The following is a 22,871-nucleotide window of genomic DNA, read 5'->3' on the forward strand; positions in this document are numbered from 1 at the left end:
ATCAAAAAGGATGCTACATCAAGGCTATTGCCCTCAAGCTACATTCCTTATCAGCCATCTGCAGCCTGGAGGTGTATATCCCCTGACTGAGGTGATAAGCCTGGGCTTATTTGATGGCAAATAGGATTGTTTTGCACAACATAGCTCCACCTTTAGATTTCTTATTTGGTGGTAAATTTCTGCTTTGTTTGCATTTTTGTTTTGTGAAAATCTTCCATCAACATCACCATCTGAGTCTGATAATCAAGATATAAAAAGGAAATGATTTTAAAAATATGAAGATTTAATTAACAGCACCCAAGCCTGTCAAGGTGAGAGTGACCACAGAAAGTGATTAGGAGGGCCATAGTGACACAAACTCAGGAAAACCTATCACACACTCACACAAAAACTACACAGGCCCATGGCATCCAGACACACAAACTCTCACACACAAACCAATGCATGCATATAAATACTCCAAAGCCAAACTGTTTGCCATTCTTGTGCGAGGTGGGAAACTGCAATATCCCCTAAAAAGTTAATGTTTCTCATTAGAAAATCTCTTATTTCACTTCAACCTAATTTCAGATTTTTGTCTCTAAGGTCACTAAGGGTCTCAGCTTAAAGTCATTTCTCCAATTGTTTGTGGCATCATTTTTTTTATTCTTCCCCCTCTTCCTGTTAGCAGTCAATTAACTGTAAATTAGAAAATATTAAGTTACATTTGAATTATTTTGAACAAATGCAAACACACTATAGATATTGACAATTCACCCATGATTATCACATTAAAAATATTTTTTGCAAATTTCAGAGCTACAAAAGTACTAATTAGGGAGATTTGATGTTTTTAGTGATCTCAGATATTTAAAGGAACAACACATGCATATGAGGCTGTAGATACTCTAATTCTTTCTTGGTTCTCTCAGTTATAAAAGCTTAACCTTTATAATAAGTTCTCCTCTTAACCATAAACTTGAAAAACAGAAGAAAATCCACTACTAGGAACATCCTTCACCACCACACAAGCTCAGTTTCCAGAGGCCAAAACAAAAGGCACATTATACATCTTCAGCTACATGGCCCAAAGGTACCTGACTGGAACTGGGAGCCCACCCAGCCCAGTCAGAAGGAAAATATTACCCTTCTATTTAACAAGGCAGTGCTGAAGGATTAATCATTAAATAAATAGCAACAAGCCAGGAGATTTACAGGAGGGACAGAACCCCACCCGGTGTTCTCAATTTTTCTGGGATTCAGGATGGAAATTATTACAAGAATAGTTTGGAAGGGGCTTCACTAACAATCACCTTCCAAGGCAAGATGGAACAATGCGTGCAACCTCAAGTAGGACTCAGACAAGAGGGAAGTTCTTCCCCCAAGCCCTCTGGGGAGCATAGGTTCCTTTTGTCTAATAGCTGGCATCCATGCACAGGATTGATCAAACCTGGAGAATGTGCAAAGCCTGGCCATGTGTTGCTGTGTGACTTTAAGCAAGTCATTTAACCTTTTTGAACTTTGTCTTTCTCAATTTGAAGCAGATATGCTACTCATATTATAAAGTACACCATAACTAGTCATACATAGGAAATAAAAATCTTGTCACTTGGGTTGTTTATGTCTCTTCAGGCCTCCCTCCTACAAGGACAGATCCAAATAAGTCCTGACTCTCTTTAGAAAAAAATATTTCTGTAATCTGAGCCAGGAGACCAGAAGCATTTGTCTCAACAAAATGGGGCATATGCCTTCTCTTAGAAACTAGATCACAATTCTAAGATTGCTTCATGAATGACCTCACCTTTGGGTTGTAACGTGCTTGGTCTATTCTATGTGACTAGATGGTGTTGAAAAGATATAGACATTTCATGAAATATGTTATCTCAAAAGTACATCCCTATTAAAAGAGATTGAACAAGAGTCTTTATCTGTGATTAGATTTATTCTGTCTCCTGTTATAATTTGTATGTATTAAATCAATGAAAAATATTTACCAGACATCTAAAGTGTGCTAAAACCAGTGTTTAATGTTCAATAAAATGTAAGCAAATGACGGGACACAATCTCTGTATATACGGCAATTCATAATACAGTCAGGATACAGTAAGAAGAGAAAAAGGTAGCACAAATAAAATATGTAAATAAAAATATAAGCAGCATTTGGAAGGAGACCTGAGAGCTTCATTTCCACTGTAGCTGGGACAGACCTGTGATGTTGTTTTCCTGAGTTGAGGGTGACCTGGCAGGAAAGGGCAGTGATGATAGCTCCTGGGTGGTGGCACCCTGGTATTGTGCTAGGGGCCAGGCTGCCAAAGAGCATCACTTGGGGTCTCAAGCAGGTAGTAAAGTAGATTTAGACATGTAAAGGGACTCATTTCCTCAAGAATGCATTGGAAGGTCAGGTGAGCCAAGCCACAGACTACGGCTTGATCTGCAATCCCAGGCTTCAATCTTGTGCTCCAGATCAGAGAAGGCCGGATGGAGAGTCATCACAAGGTGTCCTTGCTGTGAAGTACCCATCAAGAGAACTTCTCACTCTTTTTGAAAGTTTCTGAGGTCTCCTTTGCACAATGTCAACTGTTTAATGTGTAACTAAATTGCCATATCATGGTGAAAGACTTAATATCTTTAATGGTACGCGGGTACAGCACAGCCCATAATGATATCATCCCTATGAGCATTAGAGAAAGAAAGAGGCAGGTATTCTCTGTTACTGAGAAACTCTACTTCAGGTTTATGAAAGGGGCACTATAGTAGTCCCAAACCCTGTACAATCTACATCATGGCAGGGAGGATAAATGATAATTCTCCAGAATTGGAGAAAAAAGAAAAAAGAGGACAGATTGTGCTGAAGGGTCTGATCTCAAAGGGCAGACCAATAAGAATCCACTTTAGTTGACCCTCCCTCCACGCTCAACCTCTATGCTTTGGACAAGAATAGCCTCATTTTTTCTATCCTCACGGCCTTCGGTGTCTCCATTTCCTCCTTCTTTTGACTCTGCTTGTTGTGAGAGCAAAGAATCTTCCTGAATGGGGTGGGTGGTATGGGAAAGAAACCAAGCATGGTTGATTAGGGATTTTCATGATGATTAACAAAACAACAACAAAAAGCAAACAAAGGCAATTAAAGGAAGTTGTTATATGAATATTATTATATGAATGACAAAATGTGATTATTCAATGAGAAGATTAAATAACGCATTTTCCGTATGTTTATTGTGGCACTATTCACAATAGCAAAGGCTTGGAACCAACCCAAATGTCCATCAATGATAGACTGGATTAAGAAGATGTGGCACATATACACCATGGAATACTATGCAGCCATAAAAAAGGATGAGTTCATGTCCTTTGTAGGGACATGGATGAAGGTGGAAACCATCCTTCTGAGCAAACTATCGCAAGGACAAAAAACCAGACACCACGTGTTCTCACTTATAGGTGGGAATTGAACAATGGAACACTTGGACACAGGAAGGGGAACATCACACACTGGGGCCTGTCATGGGGTGGGGGGAGGGGGGAGGGATAGCATTAGGAGATATACCTAATGTAAATGACGAGTTAATGGGTCGAGCACACCAATATGGCGCATGTATACATATGTAACAAACCTGCACATTGTGCACATGTACCCTAGAACTTAAAGTATAAAAAAAAAATTACCAAAAAAAAAAATAATAATAATGCGTGTTCAAAGGTGTCCCAAAAATGCAATAGTGACATGATCTGGAATCAAAAGATAAAGTTCCATAGAGGAAAAGAGAGACTAAAATGCAGTTTTGAAGGATGAGAAAGAGTATAATAAATTGAGAGCATGAGAGCATGTATGAGGACATTTCCAGTGAGGAGAACAGTTTTCCAGCTTAAGCAAAGCTGTAAAGACGGAATGAGTTTCATCTTTGTCAGAGAATAGTAGCCAAAATGATCTCCTTTCTTTCAGGGTATAATCTTTGGGGGTACAGTCTCTAATTTCTGGACTCCAGGCTTCTGACTCCTTTCCCTCTTGTCTTGTTCCCTCTCACTCCCATATCCATGTCATGCTGGCAGGGAGGCTTCCTAGAATACTTCAACCAGGATGGCCCTTTTATGCTTGTATATAACAGTCATCATATACTCCTCCAAGATGCACTTAAAAAATCTGTCCTAAACCTTATGCTAAACCTTATGTCTGCCATTTCTACAGGCATATATCCCAAACAGTGCCTAGCACAGAGTAAATTTTAAATTAATTAAATGATTATCAGATTCTTGAGAATGAGATCTGGCTTCAAGGAGTAACATTACTGATACAAGATGAAATAACATGGTTCAAGCTCTCCATTTCAGGACCTAGTGTTGGTAAGAAAAGGCTTGCATAAAAGGAATGACAAGGTAATGTTATGAAGAGTTTAATAGACACATATGGTGCTATCAAAAGCATGAAAGGGGGCATCAACACTGCTGGGAGGGTCAGGGCAGGCTTCACAGAGGAGGTGAGCTCTTTGCTGAATCTTAAAGGATAGGGGGAGGACTCACTCTTCAGCTAGCAGAGAGTAAAGCAGAGGATTTGAAATATGAGTAGTGTAGGGAACAGTAGATTAAATTGGAGCTTAGAGATGCTTTGAATTTCAACCTTTGTTTTATCTACAGAGAGTCACAGCCAGAGCATATTGTCACAAGTTGAAGTATAAATTGCTTTAGATCACAGGTTCCCAAAGGGTAAAGTCCATGTCTTTGGTGTATTCTCTCAGAACTTCATGCCTCCTGCACGGTGGGTGTTCAAATAAATATTTAATAATAATGAGCTGATTAACTGAGGGCACTCATGTTCCATATGCATGGGTACAGCCCTCTTTTCACTTTAATTACTATTGCTTTAATCATCATTAAATGCATTTCTTAGATAGCAATTTGGTTCATTGTTAAATGTTCTGGGTGCCTAAGTTTCTAGCCCTAAGGTAAATAGTAGTATCAGAGAATAACCCTGTTCTTACTTCTAGTAAATTATTTTGTGACACTGTCTATATGAACCTGAAGCAGAATTCTAGAAAGATACTTATCAAGAGATTACACCTGGAAGAATGTTGGAGAGGACTTGCGATGTTGGGAAATATAGGGAATTCCCTAGAAGGAACTGGGAATCCAGTGCGGAGTTTCTCACATAGCAGAGGCAGAAATAAAATCAGAAAGAGGTCTTCCAACAAGTGTGGCAAAAAATATATGGGTTCCTGACTTGATGATGGAATCCGGGGAGGAAACTATGAGTAGCCATAGCAACTGGTGAGTGTGCTTCAGACCCAATGGACCCAACAGGGTGAAGAGTAGAAACACACCTGTATGTGTGAGCATCTCTGCCAGCCAGATCATCAATGATCAAACTGCCCCAGGTTGTAAAAGGCCAACCTCACCTCAGCTGAATAAAGGCTAAAATGAATTCAAGACTCTTAGGCCAGGAGAAGTCTGAAGAGCAGTGAACTCCAATGCAGAGGAGGTAGCATCATTTCCCGCAGCAAAGCTATGCCCAATAATGGAGCAGAAGCAAAGAGGTTAGAGTTGAGGAGGAGAAAAGGAAAACAGAGGTTAGAACACTTACAGCTTTTTCATATGCACAAGTGGAGAAAGCATTTATGAAAGCTTCTTGCTTGACCAATTTACTGCCCCTAATACTACCTAGGGCCCAGCATGGAGCAGGCAATCACTGCAGATCAAATACAAGACTGGGGCTTTTGGGCAATCATCCTAGAGGATCTTAATAAGTGTTAAATATTGTTTCTCTTTTTCCATTCTTGCCACAGTAGAGCCTATTATGCATAAAACATCCAGAGTGATATTTTTTAAATACAATTCAGATTGTATCATTCTCCTGTGTAAAACTCCCCAATGGCTCCCCATAGTATAGCTCTATGATTACTGTAGTGCAGAGGTCTCAAACTCAAAAGTCTAGAGGGACTAGATTGTAAGTGTTAAAAACGCATTATTAGATTAGAGGGGCCTCACAGAACGCAAGTATGTGTGAATTTAAAGAGCACTGTTGCTGCTTCCCCTTTTCATGTGTTGCCATGTGAAATTATGAACCCATCATTGCTAGAACTAATTTTTAAACACAACGTGGATATCTAAATTTTATGTGAAATCTAATTTTAAATGTTGGATCAAATTTATAAAATATAGTCATGCTAAGCAAAATGTATCCACATAAGTGTTCTGTCTACTAGCTGCCAACTGGCCTCCTCTGGGATAGGGATAAGGCCAGTCTAGAATTGGTGTCAGATAAAGTTATCTCATGATTGCTGACATAGGGGTTAAAACTGTACCAAATGCAATGAGTGTTATGAGAAGCAAATGGCCAGATCAAAGGGCTAAACTTATATCTGTGCAGTCTAAAGAGGTGCCTCAAAGACTGAGGATAAGAGATTAAGACAGGAAAGCTCACTAGAACCCGTGCTATGTAACCACAGCAGAGAGGTCCATAGGGCTATTGATGCCTCAGTAACTTTCTGAAGCAACAAGCCAGGCTTATAAGATTGCCTTACCATGTATGGTCTCTAACTAGACAATTTCATCTTCTGTATTTATGTATGAAGAGGCAACAGAATGCAGAAGGAGTAAGAACATACTGTTGGCTAAATGCTCAAAACAACATCCATCTCTTCAGAGGTCTGAGTGGGCTTCTGGTTCATAGAGAGCATAGCCTTACTGAGTGGGGTGCAAAAGTATACTTCTTGGTGATTATTCCCAAAAATAACCTGTAGCATTGGGGAAATAAGACATGGACTTAATTCAGTTGGAGATAATACACTAAAAAGTACCTGAAGCAAACCCCAGATCAGAGGCATATTCAATCAGCAAAGGGGAAGTTCAGAATCTCAGAGAGGAAGAGAGTGGGTAGGTGTTATCAAAAAAGGTTTTAGAGAGAAGGCAGGACATGAGATAAAGAATAGATTGATGAAGTTTTTATTACTTCATTAATTCAACAAATGTTTATAGAATGCTAGGCATGGTTTTAAACATTGGCATTGGGGATACAACAGAAAAGAAAGCAATGACCCTGATGCAGCTTATTCTGGTTGACAAATAATTACTGCTAGTTAGAAAATAAAAGAGGGAAATAAGACATGAAGACTAGTGTGGTTAGGAGTTGGGCATCTCTTCAGAGATGGCACCTGATCTATATCCTGATAGACAGAAAGGAGCCAGATAGATAAAGGTGTCAGGAGAAAGCATCTCAGGCAGAGACAATAAGAGGCATATGGTGGCAATGAGCCTAGCGTGTTCAAGAGAGTAAGTTATATATGGTGGTAATGAGCCTAGTGTGTTCAAGAAAGAGGCTGGATGGAGGTAGTGCCATGAGATGAGAGATAGTTGGCAAGGGTCTTGCAGATTCTAGACACAGGGAAAGGATTTCAATTTTGTTGTATTTTTAATATGCAGCCATTGGAGCGTTTTAGGCAGGAGAATAATATGATATGGACAGTACCTTTAAAGATCACCCTGGCCAGTATGTGAAAAAGAGAATTTAAGGACAAAGAATAGAAGGGCATAGACCTTCTAGAAAGTGAATGCAGGCCGGGTGTAGCGGCTCACGCCTATAATCCCAGCACTTTGGGAGGCGAAGTCGGGCAGATAACAAGGTCAGGAGTTTGAGACCAGCCTGGCCAATATGGTGAAATCCCATCTCTACTAAAAATACAAAAAAATTAGCCAGGCGTGGTGGTGCATGCCTGTAATCCCAGCTACTCAGGAGGCTGAGGCAGGAGAATTGCTTGAACCTGGGAACCTGGGAGGCAGAAACTGCAGTGAGCTGAGATTGCACCACTGCACTCCAGCCTGGGCAACAGAGCAAGACTCTGTCTCAAAAAAAAAAAAAAAAAAAAGTGAATGCGATAGAGCAGGCAAGACATTAAAGTGTCTCAAGTGGTGTTTAGCAGTGCTGAGTTGCTCCAAGTATTGAAGCTGAAGCTGATAAATAAGAAACGACCATGAAATATAGTATATTGAAAGTTGGAGGCAAATTAATCCAATTTTAAAGAGAGCACTGAGATTCCTGACCATAGGACTGATGTGACAGTAGAAGAATAATTTATTTTCTTAGTTGTTTATCACCTGTTTTTCTCCATAAACTTCATGAGGAATTTGGTCTTACTCTTCAGGACCCCATCAACTTTACTACCATCACCACAAGAAAATTAAGCATCCTGAAGGCAAACACCATGCTAATTTCACTTTGAACACAGTTATTAGCATACAGTATGCTCAATAAGGGATTAATGAATGTAATGAGCATATAAGTGGAAGAACAATGTATTCGATGAAATAAGATTTAATGGAAAGATATTAGAAGAATAACAAGCAATGAAGTTGCTACAATAATACAGATTTGAAATTAAGAGACTATACTAAGGAAAGAAGGAATGAAAGAGAAATGCAATCTGCATTTTTAAGGAAATCAATAATGTGGTAATAGTGGTGGCCTATTGATCATAAAGGATAAAATTGAGAAAGAAATAAAATATGATAGATTAGTATGTCACATCTATTTCACCCTCAATTAGCATCTCCTGTCCAGTGTGCTAACCTCATTTGCAAAGTTGGGAAAAATGAAAAACACATTTCCCAGGGACTCTTGCAGTTAGGATTCTTGATGTGATATAGGTTTGGACAATTTTATGCATATTCATATTTCATTTTTTTATTTTATGTAGTTTGTTTGTTTGTTTTTGAGACAGAGTCTCACTCTGTCACCCAGGCTGGAGTGCAGTGGCACCATCTCGGCTGACTGCAACCTCCGTCTCCCTGGCTCAAGCAATTCTCCTGCCTCAGTCTCCCAAGTAGCTGGGCTTATAGGTGTGCACCACCATACCCACCTAATTTTTGTATTTTTGTAGTACAGATGGGATTTCATCATGTTGGCCAGACTGGTCTTCAACTCCTGACCTCAAGTGATCAACCCGTCTGGGCCTCCCAAAGTACTGAGATTACAGGTGTGAACCCCCATGCCTAACCCATTTGCATGCTATTTAAAGGAAGAATTGAAGTGGAGACTGAACTACCTGCCACTGCTATTTTGCTGGCAAGCACGGCCATTGAGATGTTCAGGTTTTAATGGTAGCATTTAGCAGATGAAAGGGTCCAGTCAGGCCGGCGCGGTTGCTTACGCCTGTAATCCCTGCATTTTGGGAGGTCAAGGTGGGCGGATCACGAGGTCAGCAGATCGAGACCATCCTAGCTAACACGGTGAAACCCCGTCTCTCCTAAAAACACAAAAAACTAGCCAGGCATGGTGGCAGGCGCCTGTAGTCCCAGCTACTCGGGAGGCAGAGGCTGAGGCAGAATGGGGTGAGCCCGGGAGGTGGAGCTTGCAGTGAGCCAAGATCGTGCCACTGCACTCCAGCCTAGGCGACACAGCTAGACTCCATCTCAAAAAAAAAAAAAAAAGAAAAGAAAGAAAAAGAAATTCAGAAAGCAGGCTCCCATTTTGCTGATGCAGATTATAGCAGGTTCATACGACTGACAACAATAATGGCTTCTTAATTACAGCACCTTGCTGGTGTTGACCACTTTCTGTTTGGTAGCTTTGTCTACCATGAAGAATCCGCAGCTTCCTTGGTGGCAAGATACAGTATGGCAGACTTGGGAGTTATTTCTGAAAGTTTAACATACATTTTGTTTCTTCCACCCTCTGAGAAATTTTATAAGTTATTTAATATTCTCATAATTGGCTCCTTATGGCTTAAATTAGCCAGGGTAGGTTCTGTTTTTTAGAACTGAACTGTGGGAGATAAATAACTATTTCTGGATTCGAACCTGAGGGACTGGAACAGTGGTGGACACACAAGAAAGAAAAAGTAAGGAAGATGAGAAGAGGATAGAGCCTGAAAGAGAAACAGAAGACATTTTCTTGCCTTATGGAGAAATTGAAATAGGCAGTATGACAAGAGGGAAGCAGAGCCAAAACAGGATTGAAAAACTTCAGTATATCCACAAAGCAACAAGCAAATATCAATAAACACACACCCTGGGACTTGAACACAGAAGCCCTGAGTAACCTGAATTATCAGGAAGCCTTTGGAAGCAGGCAGCACCCTGTTAGGAGGAGAGAGCTTCCAACATGATTGCTGAAAACAGAAAGATTCCTTGGAAAGCAGTTCCATGACAGTTTAGATGAATTCAAATGGTCTGTGTACATGTTTTGGACATTGTCACAAACAGGAAACATGGGATTGAGCCATTGGATACAGTGCCTGCCTTGCTTGTCAGCCAGGGCCACAGGGGCCAGTGCCAGCATAATGCAGCAGAAATGCACAGAAACACTTGGGTGCCAACAAAACACAGAGCATCCTGGAGGCTGCTTTTAGACAATAGCGGGACAAAAATGCCTTCCCCACAGAATTTGAATGGTCAAAGAAAATCCCATAGTGTGAGGTCCTGGAAATTGTTTTCTTAATGGAAAATCAGAATGATTTACAGAGTAATGGAACTGTCTAAGGTTTAGCAATGTCCTGGGTTTCCAGACTGCTCTTGCCAACGTTAGACCAAAGATTATACAGGGAAGGGTATGAGAGATGTGAAATAGAAGAAAGGGAGAAACGAACATGACTATGAATCCGTGGGTGTGTTTTGCAAGTGTTTGTAATGTTTCATTTTATTTATTTGCTCATGTATTTGTTCTTTTGCTTTGTTTTTGCTCTGACCCATTCCACAAAATACTTAGGCAAGAGTTATTTGTGACATATTTAGTGCTTTTTACACTTTTATTTTTTGAAGTATGTGTTGGTAATCATTACCTTGATAATATATACAATCTGTTTCCTATCCTGCATCCTGTCGATGCTCCTTCTCTAGTGAATTTGTAAAGAACTTTTGATGAAAGCAAACAAAATATGCAATCATCAACATGCTTAACACTCACAGGCATCATTCTCATATGGAAAATTGTTTAAATCACCCATTCAAACATGCTCATTGTGGCAATCACACTACCTCTGTAAATTGTGTTGTGAAAGAGAAAACACACACACTCTCTCGCTGATGTTCCTGCCTACAATAACTCAAAGGCAAAAGCTACAGGGTACAATTTGCTGTCAGGCTGTCAGGTTCTGGACCCACTGGGCGTGTCGATTTCACTTTTCCTTTCTGCAGATGCAATCTCTGGCATCTTGGGGCTACAGAGACTTCTACGTAGGAGATAACTACAATATTCTAAAAAGAAAGGGGAAAAAGAAGAGATTAACTCTCACAGCTTCCCAATGCATGTTAGCATAAAAACACAACAGTACTCTTTATAGTTTTCATTTTAGAAGTTATGAAAGCCAGTTTAAACATGGCTTGTAAACTTCACCTGAATTATTCCGCAGTGTGTATCGCAGTATTCTGCACCACGTGGGTCCTGTTCACCTATTATCACAGAAGTTTAGAGGTGGAAGGGACAATAAATGTTTGACAAGGTGTTAACAGTCCGTATCTCCATGTCTTCCATTCACGTGGCTCACCATCCACATATTCAGGAAGTAACTTTTATCTTTCAAAACAGTTCAGTGATAAGAAAAGAAAATGTATTGTGTGAATGCACAAAGAAAAGTGCATTGTGATGTCACAATGGAGCAGCTTTGATTCTCTTTCCTCTGAACACTAGAGAGGCCATGTCAAAGCTAGACCCTGGGAGTCCAAGCACCTCTGCAAATCCACTTCTCACAAACATGATAATTATGATGGTAGGTAATGTTATCGGTCTATTTGTGTCCCTCCAAGCTTCATATATTGAAGTTCAGCCCCAGGATCTCATAACGTGATATTATTTGGAAATAGGGCCATTGCAGATATAACTAGTTCAAAGGAAGTCATATTGAAGTAGAGTGGGTCCTAATCCAATACGACTGATGTCCTTATATAATTGGAAATGTGAACACAAACATGCACACACAGAGAATGCAGGTGAAGGTGAAGGCAAAGATCTATAAGCCAAGGAATGCCAAAGATTACCAGCAAACCATCAAAAGCTAAGAGAGGGATGAAACAGATTCTCCCTCACAGCCTCAGAAGGAACCATCCCTGCTGGCACTTTGATGTTGGACTTCTGAATCCTAGAACTGTGAGGCAACACATTCCTGTTGCTCACGCCATCCAATGTGGTACTTTTGTTATAGCAGCCCTAATACAGACAAAGATACTAATTAAAACCATAAACCTCTAATAACATGAGCATATATCATAGAGCTCTTTCAAGATTATTTCCCCAAGTCAAGAAAGACATAGGTCAGAGATTTTTGTTTTAAAGGAGCTGATGGAAGTGATGGGACTTACTCTCAGCTTACACTCAAAGGCAATAAAAAAAGCTGAGGCTAGAAAGGTGTTTCAGAACCGACTTTCTGCAGATTCTGTGACATTAGTCCCTGGCCTATATTGGTGAAAAGAACCGGAAAGGAGAAGAAGACTATGACGCCTAGATAGTCTCTGTTCTCTCCTGTCTGTTTCACCAGGTTAGCAATGCATCTTCAACAATAAAATGTTGAAGGAGATGGGTGCTATAAACTCAGATCAGAGTGGGAGTGTGGGAGTAGAAATAACAATGACAATAACAACATCTTTGCTTCCAGAAAGTTTTCCCATTATCTATCTCTTTGAACTTTACCTTCAAATATATGAGATAGTAGCCCACTGATTATTACCCATTTTTGCAGAAAGGGAAGCTGAGACTCTAAGAAGTAAAATGAATTATTCAATCAGTTCAGGCCACAGCTCGGCCAATGCTCTTTCTAGGAAACCATGCTTGAAGAAAATGCTTTCCATGGAGAATTTGTGTAAGAACATAGTTACAAAAATAAAAAAGGAGCCATTAAATTTCATTAAATTCCTGAGGGTTCTGAATCCTTGCTGCTTGATTGATGCAAGCACATCTAGGAAGGTGGCCTGGGAAGGGATGGTGGAGTGAACGAACTGAGAGACCCCTGAGGAATACAAGGACTCCCTGCACTGTTTGAAAGGCAGTAGAATAGAGCTTCCAATATACCCTCTGGATCTAGTATACATGAATAAACTCAAGAGAGGGCCACACCAGGCCTGCTGGCATTGGTCTCCCCAAGCAGAGCTCCTGGGACTATGTGGCCACAGCCTCTGCACACAAGGCTCTAACCTACCATCTGAATGGCAGCAGCCCAGGGTTAAACCTCTGCAAACAAGGGGTTGATTGCATCACTGCAATCTCAAAAGGCAGAAAATCTTCCAATTTCTCAAATCTTCCTTAGAAATCCCTTATTGATTCATCACCTGGGTATTTATCTAGTCTTTCAACGATCTTTCATATATTCAATGCATTTCCTCTCTAGAAATAAGAAGATAAGACTTCCCTAATTTTTGTATTTCATAGAAAGGGGAGGCATTAGTACCTCCTTCCTTTGTAGGCTTGTCTGAGAACTCCATGAAATCAGGTATGTGAAGAGGATGGTGTAGAGTAGAATGTTTCTAATTTTTTCCCCACTTCCATTCCCATTCATGCAGTAATCTAAGTCAAAATAATTACAAATAGCTCCTGGCCTAAGTTGACTGCACTGAGAATAGAAAGAAGCAAAAAGAAAAGAGGCATTAAGGTAAACAGGTAATTAATGAAGTAGTCATTAGTGGAATGACTACTGATCTATCCTAAACTTGCCTCACTCTGTCTCATGATCTCAAAGTGATTCCTCTACTCCTCATATTCCACATGTCATGGACAAGACCTCCTTCTCCATCCCCTGAATGAGTTTCTGATTTGTATCCGGTTTCTCCAAAGTCTTCCTCTTCAAACTCCCATTCAATCTCATAGTCACATAATCTTTCTTTTCCATGGGTTCACTCATCAATTAAATTTTAAGCATTTTCTTTATGCAAGTTGCTGGCCCAAAGATGAACAAAGCACTGTTCATGTCCTCACAGAGTTCACTCTCTAGGGGCAGAATTGCAGTCGAGTGGGAGAGCGAGTTGGACTGAGCTCAGCTGACCAGAATGTAATGTGGGATATGGTAGAATAAGCAGAGCATGTGGGTTTTGCTCACAAGAGGGCCCCTGTGCTGATCAGAGTTCTTTGAAAACAGCATAAGTGAGTTCTGGCTTACATAGACACAAAGAGGGAGAGGTTGGATTATTTGAATGGCTGAAAGAAGCCTCAGGAGATCCAAAACAGGCCTCAGAAAACTAGGAGCAAAGTCTGTTTCTGGGATCCAAAAAGCAGGAATTATTAGAACAAGCTCCAATCATTCCTGGTTCCATGTGCCATTTCAAGACAAATACCAAAGAGAAGGCCCTGGCTGCTCAATCTCTGTCCTAGGCTGACTCCTTTTCCAAGAAGACCAACTCACCTTACAGATACCCTGTTCAGACTGCTTCTATTAGGGAATAGGCAGTTCCTCAAAAACAAAAACATCAAGGTGATGACACTAAATCAAGGTGGCTGTCAGGTAGAGCAAATAACAGATGTCTATAATAACCATGAGAATATAGAGGGAGGAGGCCAGGCGTGGTGGCTTATGCCTGTAATTCCAGCACTTTGGGAGGCCAAGGTGGGTGGATTGCTTGAGTCCAGGAATCTGAGACCAGCCTGGGCACCATGATGAAACCTCGTCTCTACTAAAAGCACAAAAATTAACTGGGCATGGAGGTGCACTACTGTAATCCCAGCTACTTGGGAGGCTGAGGCACAAGAATTGCTTGAACTGTGGAGGTAGAGGTTGCACTCTGAGATTGTGCCACTGCACTCCAGCCTGGACAACAGAGCAAGACTCTGTCTCAAAAAAAAATTTTATATGTATAAATACATATATATATGTGTGTGTGTGTGTGTGTATATATATATATATATAGAGAGAGAGAGAGAGAGAGAGACAGAGACAGAGAGGATGGGGAAGACTCCTGGGAGGAAATGAACAAGAACAAAAATGTTAACAAAAAGCAAGAGTTAGTGGTGTAAGAGAAAGAGGAAGAAAGAAGAAGAAAAAGGAAGTCCTGAGGATAGTAAATAGAGATGCTTTGGGACGTGGCACCAAAGTGGGGAAGGAATAGAAGCCAGATTGTAGAAGGAACCCATGGAATGGCAAAGGTGTGGGAAAGATGACAAGAGGAAACACAGAAAAATGGAATACAAGACTCAGTGTGGCAGCAGTGTAAAGGGGCACATCATGAGGCAGTGAGGTTCTAAGTGTAGAATGGTGCACAGTGCTTAGCACGTGATTAATGCTTAATGAGCATTAATTTCATTATCATTATAATCATAGAAAGGGGAGGCATAAGTACCTTCTCCCTTTGTAGGCTTGTCTGAGAACTCCATGAAATCAGGGATGTGAAGGGGATGGTGTAGAGTAGAATGTTTCTAATTTGTTCCCCACTTCTGTTCCCAGTCATGCAGTAATCTAAGTCAAAATAATTACAAATAGCTCCTGACCTAAGTTGACTGCACTGAGAATAGAAAGAAGCAAAAAGAAAAGAGGCATTAAGGTGAACAGGTAGTTATGAAGTATAAAGAAAGAGTCTTAAAACCTTTCCAGGTGTCCGATGTAAGAGATTAGGTAGATATTGGCATTATTCTTCAAAATGGGAAAGGTGGGTTTTGAGGGAAAGAGGAAGTGGTTTGGTGATGTCGAGCGTTAACTATGTCAACTATGGCTTCATGTTGGGTTTGGGTGGCAAAAGACATTCCACAGGTGGTGGAACTGCTGACACTGGCCTTCCCATGCCTTGACATTGTATATGTGATCCGAATGGCCAGAGCAGGAGTTTTTGTTCTGGGGCACTGAGTTTTGGATTGACGATGGGTACCAAGTCTTCTGACCTGCTCTGATATAAACTAGCTTACTCTTTTCTTCAAATCCTTTATCCACACTATCCTTCCTAAGGCATGTTCTCTTTATTTAAATCCCTGTGAAAATCTCCCATCTGAGGATGTCCCTACTAAAGTATTTTCAAAAGGAAAGAGAGAGGAAGCAATTAAAACAGCAACAATGAACAAGCCCTCAAGGAATTTTTAATGCCTGGAAAGCATTTCCCCCTGAACACCTGGGGTTTCTGGGATAGATAGTTTCCAAGTCTCCTAAAACTAGTCAGAAGGACCTGAATCCTTCTGTGGCTTACAGAGTCCAGTCCAATCTCGGCACTCCGCACACAATGATGAATCATAAAGAACGGAGGAGTTGAATTGGAACTGTTACTAAGCCCAAAGAGTAATTTTTTTCTTACTTATGATGTATTTCAGATCTCACAACATCTGCTTGTTTAAATTTCAGCTGGGGAATTTGGGGGGAAGTTAAAAGATTTCTGGATTTCTTATAATAGAAATGAATGTTTCCCTGTGCATTCTAACTTTTCTCCTGATGAATTTTATATCTCTTTAATCTCCTGATAAGCTTATGCCACATGCATTACATGCTTCATTTGGAATAGAGTGTCCCCTAGGCTGGATGATTTCCCTGAAGGCACACAACGATTGCACAGGTTCGAAGGAGTTAGACACTGGTGCTCTTGACCCTTAGTGCAGTCTCCTTCCCATGCATCTCTTCCATGAGTTTGCTGGGAGCCTTCCCTTCCCTAAGAGCAGGCACTCACCAGAGCATACACCATGCTAACAGGCAGTGCAATCAGTGAGGAGGCTCTTAACATCCACCTACTCACTTGTCCAGAGAATATACTGAACAGCTCAGGCAGCACTGATTACAAAGGTCACTTGTCGACATGTGGCTGGAGAGCTTAGCGGAGCAATAATCAGGTGGAGGCTCTTTCCTTCCTCTTAGAGTTTTTCAGTTTGATAGGGTAACATGCTCAAGGATGTGAGGCGACCTCTGGGAGCATTGCAGATTTGTGTTCATGATACTCATCTTTAAAAGTGTCTGTGACCCAGAGATATATCAAGTGATGAAATGAGAGAGGTTTTGCATCCTGCTCGTATGTGACAACTTGAACCTGCAGGACATAAGGCTAAGTGAAATAAGCCAGCCATGGAAGGACAAATACTACATGGTTCTCCTTATATGAGACATCTAAAATCAAACTCATAGAAACAGAGTTAAATGGTAGTTTCCAGGAATTAGAAGTAGGGAGAAATGGGAGTTGTTGCTCAATGGATATATAGTTTCCATATATAGTTTATGGAAGATGAAGAAGTTGTAGAGATCTGCTGTACAATATTGTGACTAAAGTTAACAATACTGTACTGTGTACTTAAAATTTTGTCAAAGGAGTAGATCTTCTGTTAAATCCTCTTACTACAATTTGTGTGTGTGTGTGTACGTATATATATGAAGATACTAGGGACAAAAGTAAAGCAGTGTCAATCACTTACATTTATAAAAAACTTAGACCTAGGAAAATGAAGCCACTTGCCACAAGCCACAGAACTAATCAGTAGCAGGTTTGGTAGAAGAATGCAAACCTCTTAACTCCCAGTCCAGTAATGTTTCTACACATTGAATAGCATATAATTGCAAAGAATACACCAAAGTAACTGCGTTAATTTCTCACTAGTCACGTCAGCAGGAAAACTCAGGTTTAACAAATAACAAATTGGAAACAGCCCTCAAGGCACCACTCCAAAGCTGGTCTGCCAGTCTAGGAGCCTGTGATCCCAAGTTCTGAGTCAGAGTCATTCCAATGAGTCACATTGCAATGCTGGCCCCCTGGGTATCTCACTGTATTTGTAGGAGCGATGCCAAATAAGCAGACAGACGGGCTCCATGCAGACCATAAGCCAGAAAGCCTGCTCCTGTACGCTTGTCTGGGGATGCTGAAAGTGGTTACCTGTCATGAGTTATATATATTCCTTCTACTCACCTGTACCTGCTTCAGAAGAAGTCGGGTTAGGTAACTGCCTATCCTAGAGTGACTTGAGCAGTAGGTATCTTGCTCCAAGATATCCCCACTAGTGTCAATTCAAAGTTTCTAAAATTTTAAACTTAAAATAATGTATTACTGTGATCCTTAAAAGCCCTTTTGTATTTTAAGAACCACCTTATTTACATTTAATAAAATGTAAAGAATAAAATGTAAATCTTTGGGGAAGGGAAATGAGATTAACTTAGGAGACCACTTGTTACTAGGAAACATGAGAAAGAAAAAGGGGAATATGGAAGTATCAGAATTCAAATTAAGATGCTTCATCTGTCATTAACTTTTTCTGAGCACTTAATATATATCAGGCCTGAGCTAGGTGCTGGGAGGACAAAGATGAATAAGGTGTGGTCTCTGTTCTCAAGTTCAAGAGTATCTTAGACAAGCAAAGGAAAGAAATGTGAATAATCGCAACATTACACAATGAAGTGTTTTAATGGTGATATTAAAAGTGTTTTAATTATGAAAAAAACAGATGAGGGCTACCTGAAAATTTCCAAAAAATAGATTATATTTGCCGAGGAAGTGATGCTCAGACTATTTATAAATAAGGAGAAGCTCATCATGAAACAAAGAGGGCATTTGAAGCTGAAGAAGCAATATGCACAAAGGCACAGAAACAAAATAGATACTTTACCCTAAGGAATAACAAGCAATTTGGAATAAATGTAATGGTGACATCACACACACCCATTTTTAGGGTGACTAGCCATTCCAGTTTGCCTTGGTCTAAGGTGAGTCCTGGGGCATGGGACTTTTAATGCTAAAACCAGGAAAGTCCCGAGTAAACTGAAATGAGTTGGTCACCCCATAGCTGGCCATGAGGAAAAAGACGTTTATGTTTGGGAAAAAGGAGCAAAGCAAATTGCATAGTAGAAACCATACTGAACCAGGAGTTAGAAGCCCTGAAGTTGAACTTGGCTTTGTCATTACAAGGAGCCTTCTTGGAATCACTTTTTTTTTTTTTTTTATTATTATACTTTAGGTTTTATGGTACATGTGCGCAATGTGCAGGTAAGTTACATATGTATACCTGTGCCATGCTGGTGCGCTGCACCCACTAACTCGTCATCTAGCATTAGGTATATCTCCCAATGCTATCCCTCCCCCCCCCACCCCACAACAGTCCCCAAAGTGTGATGTTCCCCTTCCTGTGTCCATGTGTTCTCATTGTTCAATTCCCACCTATGAGTGAGAATATGCGGTGTTTGGTTTTTTGTTCTTGCGATAGTTTACTGAGAATGATGATTTCCAATTTCATCCATGTCCCTACAAAGGACATGAACTCATCATTTTTTATGGCTGCATAGTATTCCATGGTGTATATGTGCCACATTTCCTTAATCTAGTCTATCATTGTTGGACATTTGGGTTGGTTCCAAGTCTTTGCTATTGTGAATAATGCTGCAATAAACATACGTGTGCATGTGTCTTTATAGCACTATGATTTATGGTCCTTTGGGTATATACCCAGTAATGGGATGGCTGGGTCAAATGGAATTTCTAGTTCTAGATCCCTGAGGAATCGCCACACTGACTTCCACAAGGGTTGAACTAGTTTACAGTCCCACCAACAGTGTAAAAGTGTTCCTATTTCTCCACATCCTCTCCAGCACCTGTTGTTTCCTGACTTTTTAATGATTGCCATTCTAACTGGTGTGAGATGGTATCTCATTGTGGTTTTGATTTGCATTTCTCTGATGGCCAGTGATGGTGAGCATTTTTTCATGTGTTTTTTGGCTGCATAAATGTCTTCTTTTGAGAAGTGTCTGTTCATGTCCTTCGCCCACTTTTTGATGGGATTGTTTGTTTTTTTCTTGTAAATTTGTTGGAGTTCATTGTAGATTCTGGATATTAGCCCTTTGTCAGATGAGTAGGTTGCGAAAATTTTCTCCCATTTTGTAGGTTGCCTGTTCACTCTGATGGTAGTTTCTTTTGCTGTGCAGAAGCTCTTTAGTTTAATTAGATCCCATTTGGAATCACTTTTCTAATGGCTACTTGGGCAAGGAAGCTCTGGTATAATTTCAAGCTCAATAGCTCCATCATTCTAAATGTCTTGGGACATTTAGAGCAAAGAGCAAAGTGAGGTAGAATCACCTGCCGGAACAACAGATCATTCCATAGAACAGTAATTCCAAGAGTACATATCTTTTATGCACAAGTTATCTGAAGCCTTCCCCAAAAGCAAAAAGAGCCTCAGGAGCTAGAAATCTGAGAGACTACCTACTGTTATGTGATAACCCATGGAAGCCATGAATATGAGTGTATTAATGCCTTATTCGAAATTAGCCACTTTCAGGCACAAGTCACTGGTTTGTGGCTAGACATCAAAATGATTAAAAAGCAATCAGTGTCTGTTTATCATTACTATATAGATATATTTTACATTGTAATGATCTGGAGCTGCCAATCTCAGTTGCACTGTGGCTTATCACAGACTTTCTTATTCATTCATTCAGTCAATGGATTATAATAATAATTCTTTAATTAGTAGAGAAAAAAAGTATGTGATACTTGAACCATCACTTCACTGAGGTGATTACAGAATTTAGATGAGTACCTCTTAGAATTACTAAAGTAGACCAAAAACTAGAATTACTTTTGTAATTGTTCTAGATCAAAGCAAGAATTACCGAACATGCTTCAGACTTCCAACTGCACAGAACCTCCATTCATATTAACCCCAAAATTCCAAAAATAAATCATGCCTACACTGCACCTTGACTGTCTATAAAACATGAAAACAGTGACCAAATTTAGTCCAAGGAAAAAAAAAGTCAGCATGTGAGTGAGTTAGATGAAGAGGCCTGGAGAATAATCTTAAGGGCTCATAATCGGTTGGCTGACTACAGTTAGTGTCTCAGGGTCTTATCCAGACAATCTTCTTTTATGTGAATATCATGAATCCAAAACAAAATGTGAGCTCCCAAACTAAATTTTCTATTTTCTGGAATTTTAGTTTTCTCATCTACTTCCACAGTTGGGAGATCAGCCCAGCAAGCCTTGCAAAAGTTCTAAAAAACAATCAGTTCCATTTCCAACCCCAGTGATTGTTCTCTGCTTCGCAGCTTGTAGCCTCTGCCAGAAAATGAAGCAAACGTTCCTTCTCAAAGCAGGTGCAGCAGCCTGACAATAATCCAATAAAAAACCTATTAGCTGGGTCTCCATGACACTCCTGGTATCCATGGGACCCACAATATCTTTAATGTAGATAATAAATCCAGACCATTTCCTTCTGCAATTGCTCCCAATATGGCTCCACTCCTAGGACTGTTCCACTAACCTTTTGTTGCTACGTTTTCTCATGAATGCTGAATCACTCTCTAATCTTTGCCGTGAAACATGTGCAGTCTCAGTGAAATGGATCAAACTGCTTGTGTTAGCCAACTGCAATTGTCTACTGGGCCACATCCGTAGATTGCAAACAGCAGGCCTAATACTGACCAAGTTGTAAATTATCAGTCATGGGTTGGTGGTTAAGTGATGATGGGTAAAGAGGGAACACAAGAGGTGATTTGAGACCATTGGAGGCACTGTACATATCTCTGAGTAACTCTGCATATGTAAGCTCTAATGCAACAATTTGACCTGCATATGTCAGGTCAAAATGTTAAATAAAAATTCAAGGAAAAGGTGTTCCAACTCATCTCACATGTCGATTTTACCTTAATATTCCTGTTATCATATCTCATCTCAATTCAGAAATCCTCTATGGCAGGCTATACTGAAAGACCAAACCTCTCTTTCATCTGGGATTTAAGACTTTCATCACTAGGTACCCTCCATACATCCAACCCCATCTCCTATTGTTCTCACATTAACATCTATTTAAAGAAGCAAAATGGATCACTATTAAATGTGCATGATGGTCACTGTCTTATCACTTTATTTGCTAGACTATAATCTCCATAAAGCAGGCACCAAAGTTTGTCACATTTACCCTATATCCACAGCACCTAGCATCTAGTATATACCTAATATTTCTTGCAACTATAAATTAATTTGTACGTATGCTTCTTGCTCTAAAATTAATGCTCTTTCTCTTCTCTGTATTTTCTTAATTTTCAAGGCCCTGCTTAAATCCTAAATCCTCCTGACAGATTTTCCTAGGCCATTCTTGACTATATTGACCTATTTTCACCAAAGTCCAATTATGTTATAGAACCCATGTCTCTTTAATTCTTGACTTGGAAAATGTTAGAACTTTAAAAATACTTAAAGTTCATCTTGACCAACACTCCACTTTTTATAAATAAGAAGTCTGCAGCCAAAGAAAATACATCACTTGTCCAAGTTTGCATAATACATCACAACCAAGACTAGAACCAGACATGGGGTTTTGCACAACCCCAGCTCTGTCATAACTTGGTCTTGTCTGCACCAGGAGACTGTCATTCATTCCTTGAAAGCTTGTTAAGTGTCTGTCAATTCCTCCACAGGCACAGAAGAGATTTCGTCCTGATGTTTGATAAATATTGTTCGTTGGCATATTTGTTCCCTGATTTAAAATTGTAAAGTCTAAAGAACAATGTAAAATCAATGCTGAATAATTTTTAAAGTGCTAAATTTTGTCTTCGTTTCATGTTTAATGAAAAATTAAAGTCACTTTAGATCTGCGGTGATTTGTCTTAAACCAACAAAAACATCTGGGTAGCTATTAAATGTCTTACAAGCTGTAACAAATCAACAGCCACTCAGAATCAATAGTTCTCCTGGGAAACTGTTTCTATTCATCAGTGCTTTCTACAAAATGTGACTGAAGTATTATAATAAGAACCTGGAAAAACAGTAAGGTATGGAAAAAGGGGTGTCATTTCATGAGATGAAAAGGAAACCTTCAAAAACATTTACTGACCATATCATCTAACCATCTGCTTCTGGAGAAATATATCATAAAAGACATGTGAGTTCCTGCTCTCCTCAGTGTATGTTGTTTCAAAATAAATAAATAAATAAATAAGCCAAATTATAAGTCTGTTTGCCAAGGTCCTAAACCCAGCTACATGTCAAACTGGTTAGGTAAGTAATCTGACAATTGTCTGAGCATTCATGAGTATTATGTTTCT

At 39.9% G+C, this 22,871-nt stretch overlaps 1 long non-coding RNA gene across 1 annotated transcript in view; it reads right to left on the bottom strand.

The window, feature by feature from the left end:
- LOC129018872 (uncharacterized) overlaps positions 1-11,542 on the bottom strand; it is a 232,057-nt gene extending 220,515 nt beyond the window's left edge. Inside the window, exon 1 of the long non-coding RNA XR_008495447.1 lies at positions 11,300-11,542. This is a non-coding gene — a long non-coding RNA (uncharacterized LOC129018872). The remainder of the gene's footprint in view (positions 1-11,299) is intronic.
- Between the last annotated feature and the right edge of the window lie 11,329 nt (positions 11,543-22,871).

This window comes from Pongo pygmaeus, chromosome 17 (assembly GCF_028885625.2).
Source record: "Pongo pygmaeus isolate AG05252 chromosome 17, NHGRI_mPonPyg2-v2.0_pri, whole genome shotgun sequence".
Lineage (NCBI taxonomy): Eukaryota > Metazoa > Chordata > Mammalia > Primates > Hominidae > Pongo > Pongo pygmaeus.